The 7192-nt window shown below is 33.0% G+C and overlaps 1 long non-coding RNA gene across 1 annotated transcript in view; it reads right to left on the reverse strand.

Annotated features, from left to right (window-relative positions):
* Positions 1-899: 899 nt before the first annotated feature.
* Positions 900-7192, reverse strand: part of LOC108968095 — an 8763-nt gene continuing 2470 nt past the window's right edge. The window contains exons 2-3 of the long non-coding RNA XR_001993308.1: positions 3110-3402; positions 900-965 (exon numbers count right to left, since the gene is read on the reverse strand). This is a non-coding gene — a long non-coding RNA (uncharacterized LOC108968095). The remainder of the gene's footprint in view (positions 966-3109; positions 3403-7192) is intronic.

The following is a 7192-nucleotide window of genomic DNA, read 5'->3' on the forward strand; positions in this document are numbered from 1 at the left end:
AGTCATATGTAAAAGAATCGTTTCTGGCCACTCCCAAGTGAATGGCGATCAGAAAACTTTCCTCACTTGCGTGAACTTCTACACATGACTCCATCCTCTAAATTATACATGCCGTCTATTAAAATTCAAAAGTAATGACATTTGAACTTTAATAGGAGTGCTAACAAGTCACTGTCTAGTTGTTAGAGATGTCAGTAAAAACCAACAATTAATATTTTATAGATATTGTATTTTAACCCAAGTTCAAGATAAGAAAACTGTAGAAAACTATCTATGTGAATGCAAAGCTATGTATAGCAAAAGAAACACAATTACCGGTGAAGGGTCTCTCGATGGTATCTCGAAGGTTGCACAGATACAACTTTTTGTATTAAGTCACTTCATCAGGAGCAGAATATGGCTGAGCGAGGACTGTATGAAGGAATTTATTCCTGGTGATTTCACAATGGGCTTCCTGAACGCCTAGGTGACTAAAATCGTTTCAATCGTTAAAATCAGAAAGACAAATAAAGCAATTTAGGAAGGTGTTCTGATACCGGCTTATATAATATAGGTTTCTATGGATTTAAGTAATACCGATATTACTCAAATTTCTAGAAGAGTGGCATTCACGAATAATTGATTTACCTTATGCTGGTTTTAATTTTATGTAATTGCGCTTTTGTAAATTAAGTTAATTAACTTACTGGCAATCCGCACTTTGCTTCCCATAAAAACTAATTTATTTTTCGTCGTAAGGGTGTAATGGAATAAAAAAAGGTGATTTTTGGGTATTTTTATTAAAAAAAAATACTTTATCAATTATTTCAAAACTTTAAGAATATATTTATACATATTTCAAGAATACACAGTGACATTTTTGAAGAAAAAAATTAAATATTTTTTAAGTTATAGTTGATCTCCAACGGCGCGAAAAAAAGGTCCTTCACTGCTGCAGTGATTCCAGCCTTCTCCGTGGATGAAATCTAAAAAAAAGATCTCGTTAAATTAGATAATATTGTCTGTACAATGGGCTACGATAAAAAAAATCAAAAATTGAAAAATATGGCGGCGTTTAAAAAAAATAGTCGAATTTTACCCAAAATTTTGGTCGTTTTTGGCCTGCCAAAATTCGACTTTTTGATCAGATCAAAAATCGATAGGTCATTGCACGGAGAACTATATATAGAACATGTAAAAAAAATTCGATAGTGATCGGATCATTTGTTTTTGAGTAATAACTGCAGCAAATTCGGAAAATGCTGTTTCGAGAAAAACGCGTTTAAAAATAAAGGTATCGATTTCAAATTTTACTATGTTATTTTTAAAGGTATAACCTATCGAAATATGAAAAAAATAAGATTTTTTTTTTGAAAATTTCACACTAGGTGTGCCCCTTAACATAAAATGAAATTTACATACTTTAAAAACTGTAAGTCTGAATTTGGGTTAAAATGCAATGTTTTAAATAAAAAAAACATGTGGTATTACACTTAGCTTACACAAAAATGTAATTCACATTACATGCAAAATAACATCGATTATCCTGTTTAAACTGAACAGTTAAATACATTCCGAGCTTCTTATTTTTTTGTGCATACTAGGGTAGATAATTTTTTTATTCAGTAGTTTTTATATTCAGGTTTTGAACTGCCTATATTACACTTATTGTATTATAGGATTAGTTAAGGAGCACTACACTCCAAATAAAATTGCCATCTGTACAACAACAAGCAATTTGAACTCATTATAAGAGCTTTGTACTACCTTCGACATTTTTATAGAGTCTCCGAAGTTTCCCGTAGGATGTTACAAACTTTGTGGTAAACTTAATATGGACTGTATAAATAGATACTTCACGCTTGCACATCGTGGACAGATATTACAATCTATCGGTTGCCTATAGCGGAATGCATTAAATACAACCAACTCGCCTCCAGTCAGGAGACGGTGTACCAGCCAAAATACGCCTGTAGTTATAACAGGGAAAACAGAGAGTACCAACCAATACCAACCAATACCAACCCTAATCCTAAGTGCCGAACTATCCGCCTCCAAAACCGCCGTGCATGACAACCATAGTACACTGGCTGCTAAAGGTGATACACAGCGCAAAAAGCATATTCGGGAGGATAAACACAGATATGGGTGCTGAGTTTCCTGGAAAAAAACACCCCAAGAAAAATTGGGTAACAAAAAAACCGAGAATAGCCAAGCTAAACACAATAGCAAGAAATTTCAACAATGCCCAGCCTCTAGGTATCCATTATAAATGAATGCTCTTCCTTCAAGAAAGTTGAAACAAAGTTTCGGTGCAATCGGAGGACTTTTCGAGTTTTGGCCAGCTTTTTCCGAAAATCGGCCACTACTACGTACTTGATAACCCCGCGGCAGCCATTTTTACACTTATTGGCGAATACGCTACTAAATGTAGCATCCCTTAAGCACATAGCCGCGAAGGACATCCGAAAGAGACCTTGTGCTCGCATTTGGATGCCCCCGTAGAGGAGCCGGGTGAAACAACTTCTCCTTTATACACCGGCAGCAAAACTAGCATATTTTCGGGTAACTAATTTTATAACATTTATATAAATAAAGCAACACCAAAGCTTCGTCAGGATCTCTTCCCTAACTCTGAGCCATTGGATAGTTTAAGACAAGGAGACTCCCTAGCGCGTGACTCTTTTAATCTACTGTTATAGAAAATAATATGAGCTGCAGAACTACAGAACTAAATAAGGAACGTACAATCTTCTCTAAGATGATATTGAAATCATTGGCCTCAAATACCCTCCACCTTTGACAGCTGCTGCTTACTTTCGAAAATCATTTGCAGGAAAAACTTAAGTATAGTAAATTTTCCGATTTAGAAGCACCCTAATGTTTGTTCACGTAGCTGCATACCACAAGTTAAATACCGATTTGTATGCTGGTGCAACCACAACTACATAAATTTCAATTATCAACTTCAATGTTAAATGCATTCCTGCCAATATTTCACCTTCGTACGCTGGTACAATGTGCTCTGTTTGTATGTATGGATGTAAGCATTGGTCTACTTATGGCTTAAAATGCAAATATATATAATATATATCTTTATATATAATGCATTTGCTTTTATTGCACTCACCTCTACTGGTTGTAGCGATGACGACCAGAAAGGTTATCGTGAGTAACACGATAATATCAGTCGTTCTTGCGCTTTCGATACGTTTCACTCCAACGTTTGGTCGCTGCATAATCAAACGAAGGTTTTCGCCGTTTACTCACTTTCCCATTCACTAGCTTATCACCCATCGGTTCGGAAGACATACATAAAATATGTGAGGCCACAAAGAAGCGATGAATTTTTCAATTGCAAATGAACAGCTTTTGGTGGATCCACGCAAGACATGATTTATTAGTTAAACGGACGCGTAAACGCTGCAAATAAAGACGAGGAAAAGCAAAGAGTAAATATTTCAGTATTATGTCAAACAAGTCGCGTTTCATTAAATATGTATAAGCATTTATGGATAGCGAATCGCCAATTTAGATGAGCTAAATATTTATACAACCAAATACAGACACACCTTAATAATTACCCTCCAAACGCACATACTTACATATGTAAATATATCTTAAAAGTTGATTGCGACAAAGCTTGAGGCCATACATTACGAATAAAGATTCTTCTGAACTAACAGTACACGTCAGGTCTCTCTTCTAATTCACTCAAGCGACCAGTAAACTACTTTCCTAATGCAAAATGTATATGATACCTGTTATAATTTTTCGTGTCTTTATTAATGCATTAAAAGCAAAACATTGTAAGGGTTGTAAAACCAAAAGTGTCACATGTGTGTTAGGATTACAAAGCACATTTATGTGCTTTTGTCATTATGGAAGTATGTTTTCGCAGAGCATTTTAAACGAAATTCGTGTGTAAAGGCGAAATGTGAGAATCTCTCGAGTTTATTACAAAATTTCACAAAACTCAAGAAGCTTAAATTATCATACCCCCAAAAATCATTGAATGACTTAAATCAGTTATTTTGAACGTTATTTATTTATTATTATAATCACCAGCTGATAATCTTTGAAAACTACAAAAATGTCGTGCCATTTCATTGGTTACAAGGGAAGTCATTGCGTTTTAATTGTCAGTATGTATGTGTTATTGGTGCGAAAATGAGCTCCGAACACGGAGCCAACTATAAATTTTGTTTTAAAATTTCTATACTCTGATATAAGTATTTAATTATATTTTTCGTGCCGTCTCTTTTAAAATTTTACAACTATGCATCTATCAGTATGCACTCTTCTCCAATACTTTTAACACTTGTTGTTTTATTAAAACATATTATATATATTGACACTTCTAATTGCACGTTTTTGCACTGAAATTGACTCGCCGCCGGATTATTCTTGTTTACAGTAATAATATTACTCCTCAATAAACACTTTCTTATGTGAAGCATATCCTTTGTTGCGCACATTTCTCGGTTTTGCYTTCAAATCACGTGCCACACATTATTCGCATTCATGCCACATATTACCGTTAATCGAAGATCTGACTTAAGTAATCGTTAACATGTGATTACTGGCTTAATTCAATTGAGATTTATGTGTGGAATTTAGGAATTTAATACGTTTGTTCAATTATTATATGCGCAGTTTAAAGGGTTCAAATTCTAGAAGACCAAAAAATTTTTATTTAMATTTAGGAACTCTTTTGATTCTATGCATATTTGGTAAAATACATGAGAGCGCAGATTAATAAATTAATGGTTTTTTTCAGTATATTATATATTTTCATAATTTTATTTAATTATATAATTTAATAAATTGAATTTATTAATTCAGACTTTTTGGGGATAAGAAATGTTATCGCCATCACCAGCATAATTCTATTTTCTAAATATCGTCTAGTCTGGGAAAGTCTTTCGTTTAACAGAACAGAACAGTCACACACAGAATATTATGATTTTCGTTGCTTTTGTTAATTTTGTTCTTACATATCAATCACTGAAAGAGATTAAGGTGAGAGTTCTGTATCATGTATTGATATTTGCTCCAAATGAAAAATATGAGATATGAGATATAAAATATGAAAAACTTGATATTACAGACGACAAGTGAGGTAACTCAGTGGAGTTTAAAATATACATACATACTACTAAGAGCAATAGATATTAGGACTTTGTTGATAGATTTTAAATTCTTAAATATTATTCAATAAATATTAAGACTTTGTTCATAGATTTTAAACTCTTAAAATATTCTTTAAAATCTATGTCGTTCCCCTCAATGTAATCCCGTTTGCCTTAAGACAATTGTGCCAACGTTTTTTTTTTAGTCCTCGAAACAGATGTTAGAGTCAATTTCTTGAATCGCGTAGCAATTCACGTTTAATGTTTTCAAATGACTTAAAACAGTTTACCCAGAAAGGTAGTTCGAGTTTGCTGAATAGCTAGAAATCAGACGAAAATTAGGCGGAGAGCTCACGAAGAACTTTCGAAATTTTTAGCCCATAATTTCAGCCGTTTTTTATTTACAAATAGATTCGTGGATATGATGCACAACAGTCAATAAGTATTCTTTGTTGACAAATTCTCTGGTTAGAAAAAATTCGGAGTTCACCACACCTCGATAATAGAAATTCTAACCATAACCTTGAATATTAATCTGCTTTGACATAATTTTTCTGGCTGAGGCTTATGACTCAATGACAGCTCAGATGATTTTTCAAAATTTTTTTCACTGATTTTTGCGATATTTCAACAATGCCAGTGCGATCTCCAACTGTTAATCGTTGATTTTCAAGCACCAATTCCTTTATTTTATTGTATTGACGTGTTCATCAGTGGATGTGGCCGTTCTGGAAGTGGTGTGTCGTTAACGCGTTCTCAACTCTCTTTGAATAATTTATACCTAGCAAAAAAAGCTACTCACGACAATTGATTATAACCGGAGGCCTTTACTTTATGTACTTCAGAAAGCCAAGCGTATTCTAAGCACTAATGATTATTTTGATCAATCATATATCACTGAAAGTCAAGAAAATAAAAAATTAATTCGTAGGTTTTCATGTGAAATTTAAATTACAAAATCTTACGCTTTTCTGCCTACTGTAGAATATTACTCTACCATTCGGTATGTTGGCACTAAAAATTTGTACATTAATTTGTCTAGAAATGCCCACTGGATTCTAACCGCAGTTTCAAGGCACTGATGCAGCTAGTTATAAAAAGCATTGTTCACCAAAAAAAAAAAATATAATTTCTGCACCAACATGAGTGGTAATTTTTTAAAAGAATAAATAATTCACACTATATATTTGTGTTCACTAAACACTTTTTTCAAAATTTGAATAAGGTCTTCGAGGATTTCTTTAAGACGAAGCTTATGTTTTCCATTTATATAAGCGCGCTTGGCCTATAAGCCAATTTTACCATATAATTAAGAATATAAAATAAAATACAGCTGTTTTGGTTATCTAATATATAAACTTTAATTTTACTTTTAAGGATTTTTGCAGTTCTTTTCCCCATATAGTACAAATATATACCTTGCTTTTGCCTTTTATATTTCGGGATTTGGTAACCTTAGTACTGGATTCGGACAATTAACACTTTRTAGTAAAATCGGACATTTTTGATGTTAGTCAGAATGGTTTGTTATAAGATCGCCATTTGTATTATTTACAGTAATTTGAAATATAGATCTCGGCCAAAAAAGGGAATAAAGTGTTGAATATTTTCGCGCGATTATTTTTTACAACTCTCGATGTAAAATAAACCAGCAACAGAGCAACGAAAAACTTAATTGAATTTTGGCGATGAAGCACTATAAAGAACCAGTGTTTATCGATAGTCTGATGAATTCAATCGAGCTCGTAAATCACTCGAATTTCATGAAGACCGTCTAAAATAAGTTTTTGTTCAGGAATTTATTGATGTTGAACTGATATTGCAAAATTGTAATGTGAGCTATCTTGAGATTGAAACTATTAAAGGTAAAGGAAAAGGATTTGTTTATTTTGAAACCCACTTTATTTGTCAATTTTTTTAAATTTTTTTTTAAAACCTAACCATTTGTTTAGCAGTTGTCTTTCAAAAAACATGGAAATTTAACAGCTGTAGRCGGATCACTTTTCACCACGACAATGCGAGTTCTCATATATCGACTAAAGCAACCGAATATTAGAGCTCTCAAAATCGATTTCATAACT

This window comes from Bactrocera latifrons, unplaced genomic scaffold (assembly GCF_001853355.1).
Source record: "Bactrocera latifrons isolate USDA-ARS-PBARC rearing strain unplaced genomic scaffold, ASM185335v1 scaffold_201, whole genome shotgun sequence".
Classification (NCBI taxonomy): Eukaryota; Metazoa; Arthropoda; class Insecta; order Diptera; family Tephritidae; genus Bactrocera; species Bactrocera latifrons.